Source organism: Triticum dicoccoides, chromosome 3B (assembly GCF_002162155.2).
Source record: "Triticum dicoccoides isolate Atlit2015 ecotype Zavitan chromosome 3B, WEW_v2.0, whole genome shotgun sequence".
NCBI classification, from domain to species: domain Eukaryota; kingdom Viridiplantae; phylum Streptophyta; class Magnoliopsida; order Poales; family Poaceae; genus Triticum; species Triticum dicoccoides.
Genome location: NC_041385.1, coordinates 505,573,840 through 505,599,431, shown reverse-complemented (window position 1 = coordinate 505,599,431; position 25,592 = coordinate 505,573,840).

Here is a 25,592-nt window from a genome sequence, read left to right as displayed (position 1 = left end):
AGACACAGGAACGAAGAAGGACACATGCCGGCCAACCTAAGTGTTCCGGAGTAGTAGCAAGCTACTAGTGCTCAGTGGAAGCACTAGGAGACATTTCCCCGTAAGAGAGGCTACTAAGGATAAACAACTAGATAGTCAGATCCCACACATAGCAATACACATTACACGTACGCATAACATGCAAGTATGTGTTGTACAACATGGCATCATAACATAACTCAACAACTTATATAGATAAAGGCTCAGAAGAGCCGTCATAGCATTTATTACAAACAGGGGTCACATGACCCAACATTCAGAGCAAACAAGCAACAAGCGGAAGCATTACATGTCTGAGTACAGACATCTACAAATGAAAAAGGCTGAAGAGCCTGACTATCTACAGCGTCCGATCAAGATCGTAGCTGAGGTACAAGCTACTCGTCGAAGCCCACGAGAACACTAGTAAGACCGAAGCCTCCGCTGCAAAAACATAAATAAAGCAACATGAGTACAAAGGTACTCAGCAAGACTTACATCAGATCCTATCATACATGCATTTCTATCAAGAGGGTAATGTGGGTTTAGTTGCAGCAAGCCAGCTTTGACTCAGTGGCTATCCTGTTCTACGACTACGAGAAACTTCTTTGAGGTGAGATGGCGCACACGAGTCCATTAATCACCACACAATACACTATTATGGATTCATCCCCGTCTCCCTACGAGAAGGCCATCCATAGCACTCACACTTGTCTTGAGTATTTTAGAGTATCCACTTCAAGTTGTCTATGTACCACGTAAGCATCCAAGAAGTCCATAACCGCGGACCCGGCTATTTGAATAGATCATGTTAACCCTGCAGGGTTGTACTTCTTCACACACGCTCTCTCCACATACCGCCATGTACACGTCATGTATCTCGGCAACCTTCAAGCGGAAGCCTGGCGAGGGTGTCGTCCACGACCTAACTAACCACACAAGACTCTAGTCCAGGTTTATCGCCTATTCGGGTTCCATTCGCAAGGAGATCCGGCCGGGGTGTCGCTCATGGCCCCAAACGATGTGAGCAGGGTTCCCAAGCCCACATCCGGGTGCCACTTGGTACACCGTGCCACCTGTGCCTAGTCTGTCCCAAGCCCACCCTGCCGGGTGCCACTTGGTAGAAAAATAGCACAACAAACACCAGAAACTAGTTGCGACTCCTGGACAGAGATCAAGTTGGTTAATAAGTCGAGAGTGGTCGAGTTACCGGAACCCAATGTGTGGTAGTATCGAGTCATTGGACAACATACATATAACTCAGTGCTTAAGGACGGTTCCAGTGAGACAACCAACCATGTACTCCTACATGGCCTCTCACCGCTACCTTTACCAAATCGTGTTCACACACTTCACTCTTAGCATTAGAATGTAGCACTGCACTCCAATTCATTCCCAATGAATCAGAGCTGACACACTCTAAGCAATAGCAGGCATGGCATGGTAGGAACACAACAATGGCTTCAATCAACTCCTACACATGCTAGTGGGTTTCAACTATTTACTATGGCAATGACAGGTCATGCAGAGGAATGGGTTCAACTACCGCAGCACAAAGTAGCAGTTGAATCGTTGTTGTCCTAATGCAATAACTGAGAGCAGGAGCGAGAGAGTAGGATTGTATCGGAATGAACAAGGGGGTTTGCTTGCCTGGTAGATCAACAGGGGGGCACTGCTCCTTAGACACGTACTCTGGAGCACTCTTCGAAGCAGGACCTATCAAGAAGGAACGGTGCCGACAATCAAAACACAAGCATATGCAACAATATGATGCATGATCATGGCATTTAGATGTGATGCTGTTTTGTGCTAATGCATCTAGCATTCATTTGGTTGAAGTCCATTTGAACCAAACATTCAAATGCATCTCCAAAGTAAGCTCTTTATAAATGCCATTATAGTGTTTCACTTATACAGCAGGTATAAGTTGGTTTGTCATGCATGAAACTAGTACAGATGGATAGATTGAATTTTTCTGATAATTTTTCATATATAAATTATTATCAATCTGAGCTACGGTTGAATTTCTATGAATTTTTGAAGTTTATATCATTTTCTGTATTTTCCTGATTTATTTTTAAACCAGAAAATGATTAATTGCGTCAGCATGACAGTGGCATGACGTCAGCGAGTCAACCGTGGCTGAACAGGTCAAACCTGACGTGTGGGGTCCACACGTCAGTGTCACAGTGTTTAACGGAGGTTTTTTTACTAATCTAATTAAAATTAGTCGCACTGGGCCCATTGTCCGTGTCTCATGGGTTTAGTTAGGTGGTGATTAGCCTTAAGGTAATCACCTGGCAGGTCGGGCCCGCACGTCAGGCCGGCGATGTTATCACCGGCGACCTCTGGACGTGGCGGTGTCCACGCTGCAGGGCACGGGGCGGCAGCTGAGAGCACCGGGGCGCAGCCCGTGCTCTCCCGCATCCAGCGGAGGCGACGGGAGGATGCAGGGTGGCCGGAGCTCGCCGGAGCAGAGCTCGCGGCGGCGGCCGGGGCTCGGGTCCGCTCAAGTTTGTGGCTACGGCGCGAGAAACGACGGGAAAACAGGGGGAAACGGTCAGGGCCTCACAGCGATCTCGATGGAGTCGTCAGCGAGCTCGAGGGAGGTTGGATGGCGGCGTGGCGTTGCCGGCGATCTCCGAGGCCGAGGGTTGAAGACGACGGTGATGGCGGCTTCACAGGGCGTCCGGCGACGCACGACTTGATGGAGAGGACGAGGACAACGGTGCGCAGCTCTTGGTCTCGTCGGAGAGGCGAGGCCGTGGCGGTGGGCGCGGCAACAGCGAGTGGCGGCGACGGGCGCATTCGGTCCAGCAAGAGAGAGAGAGAGAGCAGAGGAGGCAGGGAAGGGGGATGAGAGTGAGAGGGGTCCGGGGCGGCGCGTGGCGTCGCGCGGAACATCCAAGCGGCAAGGGGGAGCCAGGCAAGCAGGCAGCTCGCGTGGCGCGTGGAGCGCGCGCACGCGCCTCGCCTACTGGCGTGAGGTGGGGGACGGTGCGGTGGCCAGTTGGGCTGGGCCAGAGCGGCAGCAGGCCAGGTAAGTCGGCGCAGGTAAAGTCCAGGTAAGGGCTTTTCCCTTTTTTGTTTCCTTTTCTATTTTTCTGACATTTGCTTTTATTTAAATCTGGCCACTAAACTTTTGATAAAATTCTGTAGCTTTTTGCAGGGACCAGAGCTAGCAAAATTACTGGATCATATTTGAATATATAATAAATATAAATCCAACGCAAATAATTACTGCATTAATCCAAATGCCCAGAAATAAATACTTATGAGCTCCTAAAAATATTGGTTTGATTTTTTATCTCTATCCAATATTTTCAGGGAGCAACATGAACATTTTCTTGGACCCTTTTGGAGCAATTTTTATCTGGGTCATTTCCAAAGATGGTTCTCAGGGTTTCACAAATCCCCATTTCAATTTAAATGGAAATGAAACATGATGCACACATGACTAGCTAGTCCTTGTCCGATAAAGCATCAAAATCCATCATTTTTCCTACAAATTGAAGGAAATATGCCCTAGAGGCAATAATAAAGTTGTTATTTATATTTCCTTATATCATGATAAATGTTTATTATTCATGCTAGAATTGTATTAACCGGAAACTTAGTACATGTGTGAATACATAGACAAAACATAGTGTCCCTAGTATGCTTCTACTTGACTAGCTCGTTAATCAAAGATGGTTATGTTTCCTGACCATAGACATCTGTTGTCATTTGATGAACGGGATCACATCATTAGAGAATGATGTGATGGACAAGACCCATCCATTAGCTTAGCATTATGATCGTTACAGTTTTATTGCTACTGCTTTCTTCATGAGATATACATGTTCCTCTGACTATGAGATTATGCAACTCCCGAATACTGGAGGAACACCTTGTGTGCTATCAAACGTCACAACTCCACAGGTGTCTCCGAAGGTGTTTGTTGGGTTGGCATAGATCGAGATTAGGATTTGTCACTCCGTGTATCCGAGAGGTATCTCTGGGCCCTCTCGGTAATGCTCATCATTATAAGCCTTGCAAGCAATGTGACTAATGAGTTAGTTGCGGGATGAAGCATTACAGAACGAGTAAAGAGACTTGCCGGTAACGAGATTATGATGATATCGACGGTCGAATCTCGGACGAGTAACATACTGATGACAAAGGGAACAATGTATGTTGTTATGCGGTTTGACCAATAAAGATCTTTGTAGAATATGTAGGACCAATATGAGCATCCAGGTTACGCTATTGGTTATTGATCGGAGATGTGTCTCGATCATGTCTACATTGTTCTCGAACCCGTAGGGTCCACACGCTTAACGTTCGATGGCGATTTGTATTGTGGGTTATGTGTTTTTGATGACCGAAGTTTGTTCGGAGTCCCAAATGAGATCATGGACATGGGAAGGAGTATCGAAATGGCTGAGACATATAGAATGATATATTGGACAATGTTATTTGGACAACGGAAGAGTTCCGAGAGGTACCGGGTAAAAACAAAGTGCCAGAGGGGTTACCGGAACCCCCGAGGAAGCAATGGGCCATCATGGGCCATAGGGGAGAGAGAGGACAGCCCACAAGGGGGTGGCACGCCCCCCCATGTGGAGTCCGAATAGGACTAGGGGAGGGGGCGTGACCCCCCTTTCCCTCGCCCTCTCCCTCTCCCTTCCTTCTTCCCCCTTCCACCAAAGGGAATCCTACTAGGACTTGGAGTCCTAATAGCACTCCTCTCTCTTGGCGTGCCCTACAGGGTCCGGCCAGCCTCCCCATCTCCTCCTTTATATACGGGGGCGAGGGGCACCTCAAAGTACATCAATTGTTCTCTTTCCTGTGTGCGGTTCCCCCCTCCATAGTTTACTCCTCCGGCCATAGCGTCGTAGCGCTTAGGCGAAGCCCTGCGCGGATTACATTATCAACACTGTCACCACAGCGTCGTGCCGACAAAACTCTCCCTCGACCCTCTACTGGATCAAAGGTTTGAGGGATGTCATCGAGCTGAACGTGTGCTGAACACGGAGGTGCCGTACGTTCGGTACTTGGATCGGTTGAATTGTGAAGACGTTCGACTACATCAATCGTGTTTACTAACGCTTCCACTTTCGGTCTACGAGGGTACTTGGACACACTCTCCCCCTCTCGCTGCTATGCATCTCCTAGATAGATCTTGCATGATCGTAGGATTTTTTTGAAATTGCATGCTACGTTCCCCAACAGTGGCATCCGAGCTAGGTCTATGCGTAGATGATATGCACGAGTAGAACACAAAGAGTTGTGGGCGATAATAGTCATATTGCTTACCACCAACGTCTTACTTTGATTCGGCGGTATTGTTGGATGAAGAGGTCCGGACCGACATTACATGACCGCGTTCATGAGACTAGTTCTACCGACGTGCTTTGCACACAGGTGGCTGGCGGGTGTCTGTTTCTCCAACTTTAGTTGAATCGAGTTTGACTACAGCCGGTCCTTGTTGAAGGTTAAAACAACACACTTGACGAAAAATTGTTGTGGTTTTGATGCGTAGGTAAGAATGGTTCTTGCTAGAATCCTGTAGCAGCCACGTAAAACTTGCAACAACAAAGTAGAGGACGTCTAACTTGTTTTTGCAGGGTTTGTTGTGATGTGATATGGTCAAGACATGGTGTGATATAAATTGTTGTATTAGATGATCATATTTTGTAACATAGTTATCGGCAACTTGCAGGAGCCATATGGTTGTCGCTTTATTGTATGAAATGCAATCGCCATGTAATTGCTTTACTTTATCACTAAGCGGTAGCGATAGTCGTAGAAGCAATAGTTGGTGAGACGACAACGATGCTACGATGGAGATCAAGGTGTCAATCTGGTGACAATGGAGATCATGACGGTGCTTTGGAGATGGTGATCAAAGGCACAAGATGAGGATGGCCATATCATGTCACATATTTTGATTGCATGTGATGTTTATCTTTTATGCATCTTATTTTGCTTAGTATGGCGGTAGCATTATAAGATGAACCCTCACTAAATTTCAAGGTATAAGTGTTCTCCCTGAGTATGCACGGTTGCTACAGTTCATCGTGCCGAGACACCACGTGATGATCGGGTGTGGTAAGCTCTACATTCACATACAATGGGTGCACGCCAGTTTTGCACGTGCAGAATACTCGGGTTAGACTTGAGGAGCCTAGCATATGAAGATATGGCCTCGGAATGCTCCATTGAAAACTACTCCATCTCATGTGATGATCGGACATGGTTTAGTTGATATGGATCACGTGATCATTTAGATGACAAGAGGGATGTCTATCTAAGTGGGAGTTCTTTAGTAATATGATTAATTGAACTTTAATTTATCATGAACTTAGTCCTGATAGTTTTTTTTGCATATCTATGTTGTTGTAGATCAATGGCCCGTGCTACCGTTCCCTTAAATTTTAATGCATTCCTAGAGAAAGCTAAGTTGAAAGATGATGGTAGCAATTAGACGGACTGGGTCCATAACTTGAGGATTATCCTCATTGCTGCATAGAAGATTTACATCCTGGAAGCACCGCTAGGTGCAAGGCCTGTTGCAGGAGCAGATGCTGATGTTATGAATGTCTGGCAGACTCAATCTGATAACTACTCGATAGTTCAGTGTGCCATGCTTTATGGCTTAGAATCGGGACTTCAAAGACATTTTGAATGTCATGGAGCATATGAGATGTTCCAAGAGTTGAAGTTAATATTTCAAGCAAATGCCCGAGTTGAGAGATATGAAGTCTCCAACAAGTTCTATAACTACAAAATGGAGGAGAATAGTTCTGTCAGTGAACACATACTCAGAATGTATGGGTACCATAACCACTTGACTCAGCTGGGAGTTAATCTTCCTGATGATAGTGTCATTGACAAAGTTCTTCAATCAATGCCACCAAGCTATAAAGGCTTCGTGTTGAATTATCATATGCAAGGGATGGAAAAGACTACTCCTGAGCTCTTCGCAATGCTAAAGGCTGTGGAGGTAGAAATCAAGAAGGAGCATCAAGTGTTGATGGTTAACAAGACCACTAGTTTAAAGAAAAAGGGCAAAGGGAAGAAGGGGAACTTCAAGAAGAATAGCAAGCAAGTTGCTACTCCCGGGAAGAAGCCCAAGTCTGGACCTAAGCCTGAAACTGAGTGCTTCTACTACAAAGGGACTAGTCACTGGAAGCGGAACTGCCCCAAGTTTTTGGCGGATAAGAAGGATAGCAAAGCGAAAGGTATATTTGATATACATGTTATTGATGTGTACCTTACTAATGCTTGTAGTAGCGCCTGGGTATTTGATACTGGTTCTGTTGCTCATATTTACAACTCAAAACAAGGGCTACGGATTAAACGAAGATTGCCTAAGGACGAGGTGACGATGCGCATCGGAAATGGTTCCAAGGTCGATGTGATCGCCGTTGGCACGCTACCTCTACATCTACCTTCGGGATTAGTTTTAGACCTAAATAATTTTTATTTGGTGCCCGCCTTGAGCATGAACATTATATCTGGATCTTGTTTGATGCAAGACGGTTATTCATTTAAATCAGAGAATAATGGTTGTTCTATTTATATGAGAAATATCTTTTATGGTCATGCACCCTTGTTGAGTGGTCTATTTTTGTTGAATCTCGATCATAGTGATACACATGTTCATAATATTGAAGCCAAAAGATGCAAAGTTGATAATGATAGTGCAACTTATTTGTGGTACTGCCGTTTGGGTCATATTGGTGTAAAGCGCATGAAGAAACTCCATGCTGATGGGCTTTTGGAATCACTTGATTATGAATCACTTGGTGCTTGTGACACCATGCCTCATGGGCAAGATGACTAAAACTCTGTTCTCTGTAATAATGGAATGAGCTACTGACTTATTGAAAATAATACATACCGATGTATGTGGTCCGATGAGTGTTGAGGCTCGTGGTGGGTATCGTTATTTTCTGACCTTCATAGATGACTTGAGCAGATATGGGTATATCTACCTAATGAAACATAAGTCTAAAACATTTGAAAAGTTCAAAGAATTTCAGAGTGAAGTGGAAAATCATCGTAACAAGAAAATAAAGTTTCTACCATCTGATCGTGGAGGCGAATATTTGAGCTATGAGTTTGGTCTTCATTTGAAACAATGTGGAATAGTTTCGCAACTCACGCCACCTGGAACACCACAGCGTAAAGGTGTGTCCGAACGTCGTAATCGTACTTTATTGGATATGGTGCGATCTATGATGTCTCTTACTGATTTACCACTATTGTTTTGGGGTTATGCTTTAGAGACGACTGCATTCACGTTAAATAGGGCACCATCAAAATCCGTTGAGACGACACCATATGAACTGTGGTTTGACAAGAAACCTGAGTTGTCGTTTCTTAAAGTTTGGAGCTGTGATGCTTATGTGAAAAAGCTTCAACTTGATAAGCTCGAACCCAAATCGGAGAAATGCGCCTTCATAGGATACCCAAAGGAAACTATTGCGTACACCTTCTATCACAGATCGAAAGGCAAGATATTCGTTGCTAAGAATGGATCCTTTCTAGAGAAGGAGTTTCGCTCGAAAGAAGTTAGTGGGAGGAAAGTAGAACTTGATGAGGTCATTGTACCTTCTCCCGAATTGGAAAGTAGTTTATCACAAAAATCACTTCCAGTGATTCCTACACCAATTAGTGAGGAAGCTAATGATGATGATCATGAAACTTCAGATCAAGTTAGTACCGAACCTGATAGGTCAACCAGAGTACGGTCCGCACCAGAGTGGTATGGTAATCCTATTCTGGAAGTCATGTTACTAGACCATGATGAACCTATGAACTATGAGGAAGCAATGATGAGCCCAGCTTCCGTGAAATGGCTTGAGGCCATGAAATTTGAGATGGGATGCATGTATGAGAACAAAGTGTAGACTTTGGTGGACTTGCTCGATGATCGGCAAGCCATAGAAAATAAATGGATCTTCCAGAAGAAGACTAATGTTGACGGTAATGTTACTTTCTACAAAGCTCAACTTGTTGCGGAAGGTTTTTGACAAATTCAAGGAGTTGACTACGATGAGACCTTCTCACCCGTAGCGATGCTTAAGTCTGTCCGAATCATGTTAGCAATTGCCGCGTTTTATAATTATGAAATTTGGCAAATGGATGTCAAAACTGCATTCCTTAATAGATTTCTTAAATAAGAGTTGTATATGATGCAACCAGAAGGTTTTGTCGATCCAAAAGGTGCTAACAAAGTGTGCAATCTCCAGCGATCCATTTATGGACTGGTGCAAGCCTCTCGGAGTTGGAATATATGCTTTGATAATGTGATCAAAGCATATGGTTTTATACAGACTTTTGGAGCAGCCTGTGTTTACAAGAAAGTGAGTGGGAGCTCTCTAGCATTTCTAATATTATATGTGGATGACATATTGTTGATTGGAAATAATACAGAATTTCTGGATAGCATAAATGGATACTTGAATAAGAATTTTTCAATGAAAGACCTCGATGAAGCTGCTTATATATTGGGCATGAAGATCTATAGAGATAGATCAAGACGCTTAATTGGACTATCACAAAGCACATACCTTGATAAAGTTTTGAAGAAGTTCAAAATGGATTAGTCAAAGAAAGGGTTCTTGCCTGTGTTATAAGGTGTGAAGTTGAGTCAGACTCAATGCCCGACCAGAGAAAATGAAAGTCATTCCCTATGCTTCAGCCATATGTTCTATCATGTATGCAATGCTGTGTACCAGACCTAATGTGTGCCTTGCTATAAGTTTAGCAGGGAGGTACCAAAGTAATCCAGGAGTGGATCACTGCATAGCGGTCAAGAACATCCTGAAATACCTGAAAAGGACTAAGGATATGTTTCTGGTTTATGGAGGTGACAAAGAGCTTGTCGTAAATGGTTACGTCGATGCAAGCTTTGACACTGATCCGGATGACTCTAAGTCGCAAACTGGATACGTATTTATATTGAATGGTGGAGCTGTCAGTTGGTGCAGTTCCAAGCAAAGCGTCGTGGCGGGATCTACGTGTGAAGCGGAGTACGTAGCTGCTTCGGAAGTAGCAAATGAAGGAGTCTGGATGAAAGAGTTCATATCCGATCTAGGTGTAATACTAGTGCATCGGGTCCAATGAAAATCTTTTTTGACAATACTGGTGCAATTGCTCTAGCAAAGGAATCCATATTTCACAAGAGAACCAAACACATCAAGAGACGCTTCAATTCCATCCGCGATCAAGTCAAGGAGGGAGACAAAGAGATTTGCAAGATACATACGGATATGAATGTTGCAGACCCGTTGACTAAGCCTCTTCCATGAGAAAAACATGATCAGCACCAAGACTCCATGGGTGTTATAATCATTACTATGTAATCTAGATTATTGACTCTAGTGCAAGTGGGACACTGAAGGAAATATGCCCAAGAGGCAATACTAAATTGCTATTTATATTTCCTTATATCATGATAAATGTGTATTATTCATGCTAGAATTGTATTAACTAGAAACTTAGTATATGTGTGAATACATAGACAAAACATAGTGTCCCTAGTATGCCTCTACTTGACTAGCTCGTTAATCAAAGATGGTTATGTTTCCTGACCATAGACATGTGTTTTCATTTGATGAACGGGATCACATCATTAGAGAATGATGTGGTGGACAAGACCCATCCATTAGCTTAGCATTATGATCGTTACAGTTTTATTGCTACTGCTTTCTTCATGACTTATACATGTTCCTCTAACTATGAGATTATGCAACTCCCGAATACTGGAGGAACACCTTGTGTGCTATCAAACGTCAGAACGTAACTGGGTGATTATAAAGATGCTCTACTGGTGTCTCCGAAGGTGATTGTTGGGTTGGCATAGATCGAGATTAGGATTTGACACTCTGTGTATCAGAGAGGTATCTCTAGGCCCTCTCGGTAATGCTCATCACTATAAGCCTTGCAAGCAATGTGACTAATGAGTTAGTTTCGGTATGGAGCATTACGGAACGAGTAAAGAGACTTGCCGGTAATGAGATTGAACTAGGTATGATGATAGTGATCAAATCTCTGGCAAGTAATATACCGATGACAAAGGGAACAACGTATGTTGTTGTGCGTTCGACCGATAAATATCTTTGTAGAATATGTAGGATCCAATATGAGCATCCAGGTTCCGCTATTGGTTATTGATCGGAGATGTGTCTCGATCATGTCTACATAGTTCTCAAACCCGTAGGGTCCGCATGCTTAACGTTCGATGACGACTTGTATTATGAGTTATGTGTTTTTATGTCTGAAGTTTGTTTGGAGTCCCGGATGAGATCACGGACATGAAGAGGAGTCTTGAAATGGTCGAGACATAAAGAATGATATATTGGACAATGTTATTCGGACACCGGAAGAGTTCCGAGAGGTACCGGGTAAAAACGGAGTGCTGGAGGGGTTACCGGAACCCCTGGGGGAAGCAATGGGCCATTATGGGACATAGAGGAGAGAGAGGACAACCCACAACACCACAAAAAAAGACACATCCGTGACATTTTGGGCCGAACAAATTTTTTTTCTGTCATGCTTATGACACTTTTATGACGATAATCATGACAAAACCCGGTATCATCATAGATGTGGTGGGCTCCTACTTCTATGAAAAAAAATCATGACAGAAAATGGGCTTTTCATCCTGGGCGGGCTGGAGACGCAGCTGCATGACATTTTTTGGGCCTTCCATGACGGACAAACCATGGTAGAAGCAAGGACGAGGAAAATATCGGGGTGTTCCCGGTTACGGTGGGTGGTCAGGGCCGAACGATGCACGGAGGTTTGCGCGTTTCTCTCATACACGCACGCACGTGGGTGCGAGGCATTGGGCTCTAACTGAACCCGAGCGATTGCGCTACAGGCTACGCGTTACTGAATCCGAGCGATCGATCGATGGGTGTTAACTGAACCCGATCGAGCGATTCCTTCGCTACTACTGCTAACAAAAGCCGATCGATGCTGCCTCTAGATGAACAATGAGCGTTGTTGGGGGGGGGGGTTGGACGAACAATTCCCGGTGGGGGGTTGGATGAATAGGACCCCGTGGTGTTGCTGCTGGATGAACAGGTCCCCGATCCATCGAGCCGGTTGGGCATGGATGAACAGGACCCTGTGGAGGGAAGGTTGAACCGTAGTCGGTGGAGGGCTGGTTGAATAGTAGCTGGTGGAGGGTTGGATGAACAGTAGCCCGTGGAGGGCTGGTTGAACAGGACCCCGTGGAAAGGGCTGGTTGAACAATAGCAGGTGGAGGAGCGCATGGTGGAGGCTGGATGAACAGGAGTCTGTGGATGAACAATCGCAGGTGGAGGCTGGAGGAGGTCAGCGGTGGATGAACAGTAGCCCGTGGAGGCTGGAGGAGGTCGACGGTGGAGATGAACAGTATCCCATGGAGTCCTGTTTTGCGGTACGCCACACCCCTCCCGATGAACAGGAACCCCATCTCGACCGTAGCGCTCCAACACAAGTCTGTTTCCTCCGTTTTGCGGTACGCCACACCCCTCCCGATCAACAGGACCCTGTTTCGACCGTAGGAGGTCCAACAGAAGTCCGTTTCCTCCGTTTTGCGGTACGCCAGACCCCTCCCGATGAAAGGATCCCGTTTCGACCGTGGCCGGTCGAACACAGTGCCATTTCCTCCATCGGCTGTTCCGTCCAAGCCATCCTGATGAACACGACGACGCATTTCGTTCTGACCCAGCCGGTTGGCTCCCCATGAACACGATGACGACACAGTTTCTCCATTTCGACCAAGCCATGTACACGAGCCCTGGCCGTACGTATGCGCGAGTAGGCGTTCGAGACCCCGCCCGTATGTACGTACGTGGCCGTATTTTGTTTCTTGCACCCTGGCCGCTGTACATACGTGTACATGCTACGTGCGTGCCTCTACTACGACACGTGCGTGCTTCTACATCAACCAGTATGTATGTACACGTTCACGACCAGAATGACAACACTATGTACGCTTCGACCAGGTGGGTCCCGACTGTCAGGCACTTCCTTGCGTGCGAAGATGTAGCTGGTGGGTACCAGCAGTCAGGGGGGCGAATCGTTTCTTTGCCCGTAATATGGATGCACTTCCTTGCGTGCGAAGATGTAGCTGGTGGGTCGCAGCAGTCAGGGAGGAAACATTTTTTTCATGAAATACGGTGGGTCCCTGCTGTCAGGTGGAGGAATCATTATTTTCCTTGTAATAAGGATTCACTTCCTTGCTGCGGCCGTGGGCCCAGCTGTTAGCCTCCCCACGTACAGTACTCTTCCGATGGAAGTCGTTCCTTGACCACGCTGACCACGTCGCACTGAGAGCACTAGGGCGGTGGATGACGACGAGGCCTAGGAAGGGGGCGACACGGAGCCGGGGAAGACGCGGCAGTGGATGCCCACGCGGAAATGAGTACGAGGGTTCACTGGTTCAGCTTTGGTGTGAGGCTGCCGTCACCACAGAATAACAGGGGTTGTGGGTGAGTGGATGGATGGCCTGGCCATCGATGGGAGTAGTAGGGGGTGGTGAGGCCTCCACGGCAGCACAGCCGGCCACAAGAGGCAAGAGCAGGCGGCACGACCGACGCTGCTTTGGGCGGCTGGAGCAAGAAGACCAGAGGTTGAAGAAGCACGATGGCCGTTGGATGGACATCGTACGGTTACTACAGCTAGAATCGTTTATATTGACTAAGTTGACAAAGCGCTTGGTATGGATCAACTTAGTAGGCCCACATCTCAGCCTCTGAAATGGTGCGCCCCAGATGTCAGTGGGTGGAATCATTTTTTTCACGTAATAAGGAGGCAGTTGATTGCGTGCGGCCAGGCCAGCGTAGGGAGTAGGGTGGGCCGGTGAAGCCTATGCCGCATCACAACGGGACACTAGAGGAGGGAGCAGGCAGTCCCGCAGGCGCTAGTTTAGGCGGCTGGAGCAGGAAGATCAGAGATTGAATAAGCACGTCGGCCTTTGGATGGACATCCAACAATCATTGCTGCTAGAATCGTGTGTTGACTGACAAAGCCTTGCGTAAACAAGTCAGCCTCGAAATTTGTTGCGTGTACAACCCATTTGCTATTATTTTTATAATTTTTACTCATTTTCTAATTCATATGGAATTTGTTGCAGCCCATTTTCCATTTTTAGAATTGCTTCCCATTTTTTGGTCAGTACCAGGGTTAAAAAATTGAACTAAATATGTGTGAAATTTTGAAAATCCGCAAATTTTTGCTGGGGAACAAAATATTCTTAATTCAAAAATTAGTAGCCATACTAAAACAAATTAAAAAAATTTAGTCCTATGTCATGGTAAATCCATTGAAATACTCCCTCCGTCCCAAAATTCTTGTCTTATATTTGTCTAAATATGGATGTATCAAGTCACGTTTTGGTATTAGATACATACGTATCTAGACTAATCTAAGACAAGAACTTTGGGACAGAGGGAGTATAAAATATCTATGAAGAACAAAAACAAAAAAACTAATTTCCCATTTGCTATAATTTTTTTGGAATTTTCAACCCCTTTGATATTACTTTTAACAGATACTTACCATACTCTTTGGCCAGGCCGGAATGCATCACTCCTTGTCTTGAAAGATTTGCAGCCCAGTAAGTCGGAGAAAACTAATAGGCCTAGCTTGGGTATTCTTCAAAAAGAAATATTGGGCTACCTATTTTTCCAAAGAAAAAACTGTTGGGCTGGTCATGTTGTTAGACGGGCCACAAAGACCGCATAACCCAGTTTATAGCCTGCTCCTCAGAATTACTACTCAAAAAAAAGTTGTGCAATTCTGTAGTTAATTGACTATATGTTGAAAATGATATGGGTCCTAGATATCAGCAGGGTGGATTAGAGTAAAAAATGAGGGGTGCATCTGAGTAGTAAAAGAGGCGATTGCTTGTGTTCGAGAGTGGACCTGGTGGGTTCGTACTGTCATACTCACAACTACAGTCCTCTCGTGATTCACTATGTTGACAGGGCCGGACGGCGGCGCCGCGGCAAGCGCACCAAGGCAGAGGATAAAGTGTTGTTGCCAATGTGCTGGGCTGGGTTGGACATTCTTATTGAAAAATAAAAATGGACCAGAACTATTTACGACATTGACTACGATTTGCATGGGTCCGCTGGTTGCAGGAAGAAAATGCTGGGAGAAAGAAGACTGGTCGCTATCTTTTCCTAAGAATAATATCGACTGAATATGACGACACTATCGTGGGAAATAATATCCTCCCGTTAAATCATGAATTTAAAGAACTGGAGCATGAGCATTTAGCTTTATTTATTTATTTATTTATTTACTTATGTTTAGGGGACCATGAGCATGTACCTGGGCCGGATTCATGTGAGAGCCTCCCTTCTAGTTAATTGTGGGCTCCTCTATTGGGGCTTCATCAGTGGGCGCATGTTATCACCAAGCGGAAAATGTGTTCCGTACCAAAAATAGTATGCGCTACGTATGGTATGGGGCACTAAAGGATCATACCGTGCAACGACTTCCAAAACATTTTGCTTGTCGTTCTAACAACACATTTATTCAACCAACAGACGAAATATACTACTGATTGTACATTGAAAACAACAGCAGCAGCAACCAGGGTTGGGGGTGCAACAGAAGCAGTAAGCAGGCCAGAAGAGTAAAGACGCAGCTCTCTCTTCCAAACCAAACATCAACAATCATTACAAAAGGGCTACAAAAAAAGAACAAGTGTATGCATCAAACTAAATAAAGATCCTACTACACCAAGTGTATGCATCTAGCTAACTGGCTCAGTTAGACGTTACTATTTATTAAGCTATGGAGATTGGCTGACGTCTTGAACCAGATGGGTGCCTGATGGGGGAAACTCTAGCGAGCAGGTCGAAGTCTGATACTTGTGACCCCTCTCCTACTTTGGGCTGCAGAGCGTGGCGGCACATATCAGGGTATGGTGCATGCAGAGACACATGGTACGCTGTGTACACACAGTTTTGCCTGATGAACGAAATCATGCTGCCATCATGATCCTTGCCGTCGGTTATCTCCTGGTTAATCAGATAATTTAGTCCGAGAAACAGAGAGCGTGTACCAAGGCTACTTACCAGCCTCCAGTCAAAAATTCCTGAAGGCCCAAAGAAGCTGAGATCCTGCTCAAAGACCTTGCAGTGACTGTGATTGTATTCCGTGAAACAACACGTCTGGTACGTGCAAACGATCATCAATCATTCGCCGTCGTCTGATCGAGCCAGGAACCACCTGCAGCTGCCATGCCGCTTTTCTTTGAAAGGTTCTGGGATTAGGAAGGGTAGGGACACCAGGCGGCCTACAACATCATATCAAGTTGGAGTCAAATAAAATAGGGCTCTTAATGTAGTCAATCTTAAGAACAACAAGTTATGAGCATGAATAATTTTTCAGTAAATGTTGAAAGTAATATAAGCAAGCCATCATGATATCATAGGAAAGTAACATACTGCTGTAACAGCCATTTGTAGCGATGACTGGAGTAGGCCAGCAATATGTCCAGCCATATAAGGAGTCGATGGCGTAAACAAAGCCCTTGTGTTCAATGGCATCAGAGAACCATGGAGGATGTATGATCCTGCGATGGACGTGCAGATTTATCCACTTACCGCAGTGACCTATCAGATAGGCGAGACCGTGGTTGAAGAACGCAATGAGCGTGAAGTCTTTATAATTCGCAGATCTTGTGGGCACTTGGCAGATTACAACCTTGAGAAAATCAAACTTGGTACCATGTTGGCTACTGTAAGATTCTGAGTATTCTGGCCCACGGTGCCAAAGTAGTGCAGTGTTAATCGAAGGAAGGGGGATCAATCGCCGGGTGTAGACCTCCACGAGCATCCAGCTGTCGCGACCATCGACAAGCACCATCCAAGACGTGTTCATGTCGACCCAGTACATACCGTTAATGTAGTTGAGGGTGACGGGTATCGAATCGCAGTCAAGGGGGTTGATGCTTGCCACCCTATGATTGTTATGATGCGTGACATGCCATTTCTAAAGATTAGGTGGCATCAGCAAGCAAGGAGCTAGCTTAAAAAGCTCCGGCCTGAGGGCTTTGAGTAAACGGTACAGCCCCGACGAGCACGCGGTGAGCGGCATGGTACTAAGATTGTCCACACATGAAACAATGAGCTTGATTACCTCTATGGGGAGCGAATTCCAGCCACTCTTTTGGCGGACGCTGCTCGGTTCTGCCATTGTTAGTGCTTGGGTTTCGGACGAGGGGGGAGGCGCCTTAGAGGGGATGGAAGATTGGACGAGATTATGTGCGGACAAAGATGGAGAAGCGAATATGTGCTGCAGGAAGTGGACAGGTGATGATGACTACAGCACGCCGCTTGAGTTACAAGACACATACCAGCAGTGGAGGATCATATCAATGCTAGACAACTTGCTTGAGTGATCACAGCAATGGTACTCCCTACAGTACCTACTACTATGCCCTAACTTGCTTGAGTAGAGTAGTAGTGGAGTAGGACTCTGCTCTACTACTAGCACCGGAGGAGTAGTATATTCTAATCTAAAATAGTTACAAACTTCAATGCTTGAGCGTGGAATGACTATGAACCGCTATCGGTGCTAACTCCAATCCCCAGCAAACGTTCGCTGGGAGACATGGCAGTTGCAAACGCCCGCGATGCAGTTACAGTACGTGTGTAAGGGTGGCTGTCGTGGAATTAACACGTTAGATGTCCTAGTGAAAGGACTTAGTCATGGAGCCATCGCAACGAGATTAGCTTAAAGGGGTTAAACCGGACAAATTATACAGGGAGTTTATACCTGTTCGGCCCCTTGCAGTGAAGGTAAAAGCCTACGATCCAATTGTGGTGGAATTGATGGGGTCTCGATGAGCAGGGAGCGAATCCGCTTTACCTATCTCTCGAGTTCTTGTTTCTTGTCCCTGAACCACCGTCGGGTCGTCCCTTTATATACACAGGTTGACGCCCAGTGGTTTACAGAATACCGAGACCGGCTCATATACGTGTCCGGCTTGGTTTCTTCCTTTCCCTAACTTACAACATAAGTTACACATCTCATGGCGGTTTATGACTATGGGCCCTAATCCGCCCTTGGGCCCTAGGCCTCCAAGCTTCAATAGTAAAGCGCCATATTCCTTGTCTTCATGGGCTTCAATATGGATGAGCATAACCCGGCCCCTCCTGGGCGGTTTATACTCAGTATTTATATCCCCAACATTAGGCCCCAGATTGATTTGAACCTGTTCATGTCAATCTTCAACATTTTAGGGAAAACTTCTTGAACATCCTCGTATGATCCTTCTAAACCGCCATGACATCTCCTCCATATGATCTTGGTAAACCGCCGTGACGTCATCTTCTAGGATTATAATAAATTGCCGTGATGTCATCTGTCTGTAAAAGATCTGTAAACATATCCTTTTCATTAATGACCCTCCGAAAACAGAGGCGACAGCTGTGTCAAATATCCACTTTTTGGTTCCTCGATTCCCGCGCCTGTCACTTATCCCTTCGCCTTATAAATATGGTCAAGGGTCATTCTTTCCTTTCCCCTTCGTGCCCCTTCGCCTCATCTTCTTCCTCGCGTTGCCTCAGAGCTCGAGCGCAGCCGCCGCCATCGACCTTCGTGTCCGCACCGCCAACGGCCGTTGCATCAACCTGATCGGACCAGAGAAACTTGACGCTTCCTCCGCTGTTCAGCAGCGTCAGTAAGTTTTTCTTCTTGTTATATAACATATCTACATTAGGGTTTCCGCTGTTCATCCGTGTTCTTCCCCTTTTCTTGCTTTCTTCCTTTAGATCGTATAGCTTAACCTGAATCTGATAGTAAAGGCGAGGCAATAATAGTTTAGCATCGGTTTTGAATCAAAGAAAACACCCTTCTCTGCATAAGATCCCATCTGAACATGTGTGTTCCTCTGCTGTTGTGCTTTTAGGTATCAAATTTATCTCCTTTCCAGAACTGCTGTAGATCCAAATTTATGACACAAACTTGTGAAATCTGTTTGTACAACACTTAGGGATTTTTCAGATCTGTAACTTCCACACCATTGTAGGCGGTTTGTACTTTTCAGAAAATGATAATCCGTCAGGTACCATTAGCCCTCTTTATAAACCGCCAACTCATCCTTGATATGAAATTTCGGGTTATCATGCGTATGGGTTTCAATTTGTTTTCCTATCTTTAAACCGGTCTGTCTGCATTAACCAAAATCTTAAACCGACATTGGTCCTCTTTTCCAGCTTCCTGTTCAAATGGCCAAGACGTTTTATGCTTGCAATTGGGTCCCTTCCCGGATTACGGAAGAGCAGTTGACTGGGTATGTTGTGACGGGCGCTTTAGTGAGAAAGGAAACCATCCATTGGAGACTCCCCGGTTTAGAGAATCCTCCTGAACCTCAGGATGGAGAAGTAGTTGTTTTTACTGATTATCTAAATCGAGGGTTCAGTCCACCCGGATCAAAAAATTTCCGTGATGTTCTTGCTTACTTGCAACTCCACCCTCAAGATATTGGGCCAAACTCTGTGTCCAATATTTGCAGTTTCCAAGTGTTTTGTGAGGCCTATCTTCAAGAAGAACCCACAGTTGAATTGTTCAGAGATTTCTTTTATTTGAACCGTCACACAGAATTCACAGACGGACCCAACACTGAGATTGGTGGGATGTCAATTCAAAAGAGGAGAGATGTCAATTTCCCCCATGCCAAGCTTCATAGTCATCCCAAGGACTGGAATCAAACTTGGTTTTACTGCAAAGACACATCTCCATCTGGCGAAAATCGTTTGCCGGGTTACCGCCCTCACCGTCTTGGTAACACTCATCCATTCCCTCAAAGGCTGACTACCAAAGAATGGTCCACCTATTAGCGACAACTCACCAAACTCAGAGCCTTTATGGCCAACGGTTTAACTAGTGTTGACTTCATCCGCTGTTGGATATCTTGGAGCGTTCTGCCTTTAAGCCGGCGCCCCAGTTTAATGTGTGAGTACATGGGGGATTTGAAAGATCCTCAATGTCATATTGATATTCAGCAAACAGAAGATGAAGTTACTGAAGCTGTTATGAAAATATTGAATGAACCGGAAGCCCCTTCTGCACTTCCAATAAACCGCCAGCTCTAAGAATTGCCTCCTTTTTTTAATCTGTCCTTTCTTTAAATATTCCTTTATAATTTGTTGTCCATATGTGCAGGATGATGATCCTTTCTAGAAGAAGAAAACTCAAGATAAACCGGCCAAGCCCCAGGATAAACCGGCAAGAGCACCCCGTAGCAAGACTAAGGCTATAAAGAAGCCAACGAAGAAGAAAACCGCCGAACCCTCTAATGTGGGCAATGATGACGAGCTTGATAACCCGGACTCAGAGGTAGAATTAGATTCTCTTGGTTCTTTTTCATACACCTCATTGACAATGATTATTATCAGGATGATGCGGAAGGTAGCCACGCTAGTGAAGCAGAGGTAATTGTTCTATCCTCTGATTCAAATCATGTGCCAGTACCAAAACTTCGTCGAGCAGTCCGAAAAGAAAAACGTTCACACCCTCTTGCTCATTTGGATCCGCACTTTTCTTTGAAGACACAGCAGCAAGAAGCTCGCTGCACAACCCGGCACAGTGGTCAAGTAGTTACCTCGTCCGGTTTACCATATTCCCCGGTTCGCAAGCGTCGTCACGAGGTCTCTTGTACTTCTAATAAACTTTATCCCAAGGCAGGGTACTTCCGATATCCTCTTAATCCGTCTGACTCGAATTACCAGCGCACTTCCAATTCCTCCTCCGGCGATTCATCGACTACACAGATGCCTCCTCTCAAGACCGTCCCTGGGTAAGCATAGTAAACTCAGTTTTGCTCTCTTGCACCGGTTTATTGTACTAACCTTTGTATTTGTTATTTTTAGTGCCAAAGCCAGACTTAGCAAAAAAGCCAAGCTGACTACACCGACTGATGATAATTCGGCTACTGAACTGGAGAGGACCTCAGAGGCTATTGATCAAAATGCTGACATTGATCTAGATGACCCGGCACCTTAGGGTCAGGATACTTTTGCTGATCCACCAGAGACAAATCCAACAAGCCCACGTGATGATCCGCCAAGCCCAGCTGTCGATCCACCAAGCCCAGCAAAGGCCTCTGATAAACCGCTGAGCCCAAATAAGACAGCTGAAGGCATGACAGATGATGTTGTGATTACTGGCTTTGGCCATACCACTCCTGGCAATCCTGTCGCTTTATCAAAGCACAGTCCAAAAGAAGAATTTACCGCTATGGATAAGGGCAAGTAGAAATCGGATTTGTCAAGCTATGCCCATCTCTCTGCTCAGGACATCCATTCTGGATATCTAAACTGTCTGTACACCAGTCGTGACTATGAAGCCGGTTTAGTAAACCTGATGAAAGAGCAATATGAGGTAAACACTTGTTCCTTCGAATAACTTCTTTTTTCCTTATATCCTGCTTCAATGATCAACTCTAGTAGCCCCCAATGCAACGTTCATCAATATGAATGTGAACTGGGACTTATAATAGGAGAATACTTGAAGTTTGCTTGTATAGCCCTTGTAGACCGGTTTATACCTTTAGGATGAACCGGTATATCTTCTGTAATGTAGTTTCCAATATTCATTCCAATTATCAACATGATCCAGTTTATTGTCAGAACCTGGATAACCTTGAGTTGAACCGGTATGCATTAGCCCCCAAGTGCCAAGTATATAACTTGTTGTATGCTTGGGACTTAAAATATGAGTTGATAAAAGCAATCCACATTAGCCCCCAAGTGCCAAGTGTATAACTTGTTATGTGCTTGGAACTTTGAAAAAAGTATTAACCACTTATTATCTGTCTTTTACAGGCTGACTTGAGCAACAAAGATTCCCAAATCGCCGATCTCCAAGAAAACATCAAGTCCCAACAAGCGGAAACTTCAAAGGCCAAAGATGAGTTGAAGGGCGCTTTAACAGTCATGGAGCAATTGAAGCATGGCTTCAAAGGCGAGCGAGCAGACTGGGAGGCTGAAAAAGCCACTTTGCTGAAACGGGCGGAGGATGCTGAAGCGGCCCTTAAACCGGTAGCAGAAGAGCTGTCTGGCTTGAAGCGGCAAATCAACGCTATGACTTCTGCCATCTTTGGTAAGTATCCTTGTACTGATCGGTACTTAATCGTCCTTGGAACCACCAGTTTAACAACAATATTGTAACCATTGCAGGTAGCCGCGTCGCCCATCTTGGCTTAGATATGCGCAAGAAGCTGAAGGTTGCCTATACTTTGATGGAGCAGTTATATACCGGCGCTCAATGAGTTATCTGCACTGCTTCATACAATAAACCTCACCAACTTTAATCAAGGATACATTGGCCAAGCTCTCCATGACACCGGCCCAGCTAGAAGAGGTGAAGATATCTGCTGCAAGGGCTGGCGCTTTATCTGCACTGACTCGGGCTAAGGCTTGGATAGCTGACCTTGATCCAGAGGATATTGGAAATGGTTATCTGAGTCAAAAAGAAGATGGGTCGGAATTAGACGAGGATGCCCTTAAAGCCTTGACAAAGGAGATGCGTCCTCTTGCGAGTAGACTGGCCGAAGAGACTGATTTATCTTTCCACCGGTCCATCTATGATGTAGACAACAGACGGATCGATGCGGCGGTTTATGAAGCCCACAATTTAATCCCGCCAATCCGTAAGCATACTTATGCCCCTGACGTTGAACCGTCAGATCTTATAAGTGATGAAGCTGTCTTCCGAGCTTTGCCTAGAATTGACTGGGCAACCATTGACTTCCAGCCAGTGGGTGGGGAGCCGGAGGTTGAACCGGCGCAGGACGATCCACAATCTTCACATCAAGCTGAAGCAGAATCATAACTCGGAAGCCAGTTTATCGTCTTGTGCACTGTCCCTTGTGAAAAACAATTATCCTTTTGGGTGTTTAAAACGCCTTGTAATAGGCTAGCTTGAAACACTTGGTCTGCTATGCCATCGTGCATAGCTTGAAACACTTAGTCTGCTATGCCATCGTGCATAGCCACTTTCCTGAGATTATCAGTCTGTCATGATATGCAATGTCTGCTTATGATCTTTAACAGTGTTATGCAATCCTGTTTTCGCATATGACAAACTTAAAATTGCCCTGGCGGTTTACCGCCGGACGGGTTATGGTACCCAATATAAAGCCAGAGTTTACAACCAAGGCTGTAAAATGAAATATGAAATATATCATACATGTGATGTTGAATGACATCGTTGGTTTACCAACTGTTTGTAGTAAGGGTGACAAGCCAAATCTTGAGTGTTGACAACTCTCACCATGTCGTGCTGGTTTATAAGAAGCCACGCCGGGATATGATAAACACCGGATGATCATCCTGGCGACTTATAGTCAAAGCCAGACCGGGTTGTGATAAACACCGGTTTAAGATTGGTTGTGTACTAACAACAGATAGTTGAAAGCCACACCGGATTAATGAACATCGGGTTATATTGATGACTTATAGTCAGGCCGGGTCAATAGACGTCAGTTTATCTCAAAACCTTATCAAAGGAGAAAAAACTTGGAAAAAACAAAAGCAAATGAAAACTTGTAGTCGAGGCTTTTCAAGGACCGCCAGGCCCAAATTCGAGGCTTTTCATGGGCTGCCAGGCCGCTGAGTTAAACCATTTTACAAAGCCTTTTAAGATGGACCTCACATTAACCAATCATCGTTTTAACTTTGAAAAGTTTAGGGTCTATATAAGATTGACTTGTCAAACGGTCGACGGGTCATACCAGGGTTACCTGGACGGAGTGGCTTACTTGATGAAGGCAGGTTAACCTGGGGTTTTAGGTGAATACACCTGGCTTCCAAGCCTGGCTTGATAGCCTATTACAAGGGTCCTTTCAAACTCTTTGTTGCTGTGCACAAAGATCCCCCAAGTAACATTGTGAGCTGTGCTCAATGGGTACCTATGTTTGAGCTGTGCGTGGCAACATACTCTCTTTGGTCCCTTGGGTGTGAAGCTCCCAAGCTTTTTTATTTTATATGGCTTTATAAGCCGGTTTAATGGGTAACTAGAACTCCGCGTTGTAAGCATAAGCCCCCATGTAACCAAGAAGACATATAAGACAAAATGGCAGAGGCCCCGCTTTAGCAAGGATGCCGGTTTATTTATTGATCATAATATGTATATTGTCAAAAATATATACAGAGTAGGAGCCTGTGGCTCAGGTATAGTAAGGCCGGAGATGAGCTATATTCCACGGCCGACGAGTCTCCTCCTCTGATTTGCGTGAGTCTTTGTGCTCTCGAACATCGATGAGGTAGTATGACCCGTTGTTCAGATTCTTGCTGACCACAAAGGGCCCTTCCCAAGGTGGAGACAACTTGTGCATGTTGGTCTGATCTTGGATGAGCCGGAGCACCAAGTCGCCTTCTTGGAAACTCCTAGTTTTAACCCGGCGGCTGTGATAATGCCGCAGGTCTTGTTGACAAATCGCCGAGCTAGCTGCCGCAATATCCCGTTGTTCATCTAACAGGTCCAATGCATCCTGGCGTGCTCTTTCATTGTCCGCTTCAACGTAAGCTGCCACTCGGGGCGAGTCATGGCGAATATCACTTGGGAGAACTGCTTCTGCTCCATAAACCATGAAGAAGGGTGTGCAACCCATAGATTTATTGGGGGTGGTGTTAATGCTCCATAAAACGGAAGGCAACTCCTCCACCCAACAACCCGGCGTCCGCTGCAAAGGGACCATAAGCCGGGGCTTGATACCCTTTAGGATTTCCTGATTAGCTCTCTCCGCTTGACCATTAGATTGGGGGTGGGCCACTAATGACACATCAAGCCGGATGTCCTCACGTTGACAGAACTCTTCCATAGCTCCCTTGAGATTCGTGCCATTATGTGTTATAATGCTGTGTAGAAAACCAAAGCGGAAGATCACCTTTTTCATGAATTGAACTGTTGTGGCCGCATCACACTTGCTCACTAGCTCTTCCTCTACCCACTTGGTAAATTTATCAACTGCCACCAGAAGGTGGGTCTTCTTATCCTTGGACCTCTTAAAAGGCCCAACCATATCCAGCCCCCAAGTTGCAAACGGCCAAGTGATTGGAACCATCCTCAATTCCTGAGCCGGAACATGAGCTTGACGTGCAAACTTCTGACAGCCATCACACTTTCTGACCAGATCCTCCGCATCAGCATGAGCTGTTAACCAGTAAAAACCGTGCCGAAAAGCCTTAGCCACCAAGGATTTTGAACCGGCATGATGACCACAATCTCCTTCGTGGATTTCACGCAAGATCTCACAGCCTTCTTCAAGAGAAACACAACGCTGAAACGCCCCTGAGACACTGCAATGATGTAACTCGCCATTGACAATAGTCATGGACTTAGACCACCGGATTATCTGCTTGGCCAAAACTTCGTCCTCTGGTAACTCGCCCCGGTTCATGTAAGCCAGGTACGGCAATGTCCAATCAGGGATAGCATGAAGAACCGCCACCAATTGAGCTTCTGGGTCAGGAATAGCCAAATCCTCCTCCGTCGGTATCTTGACTGACGGATGATGCAGAACATCAAGAAAAATATTAGGCAACACCGGTTTACACTGGGAT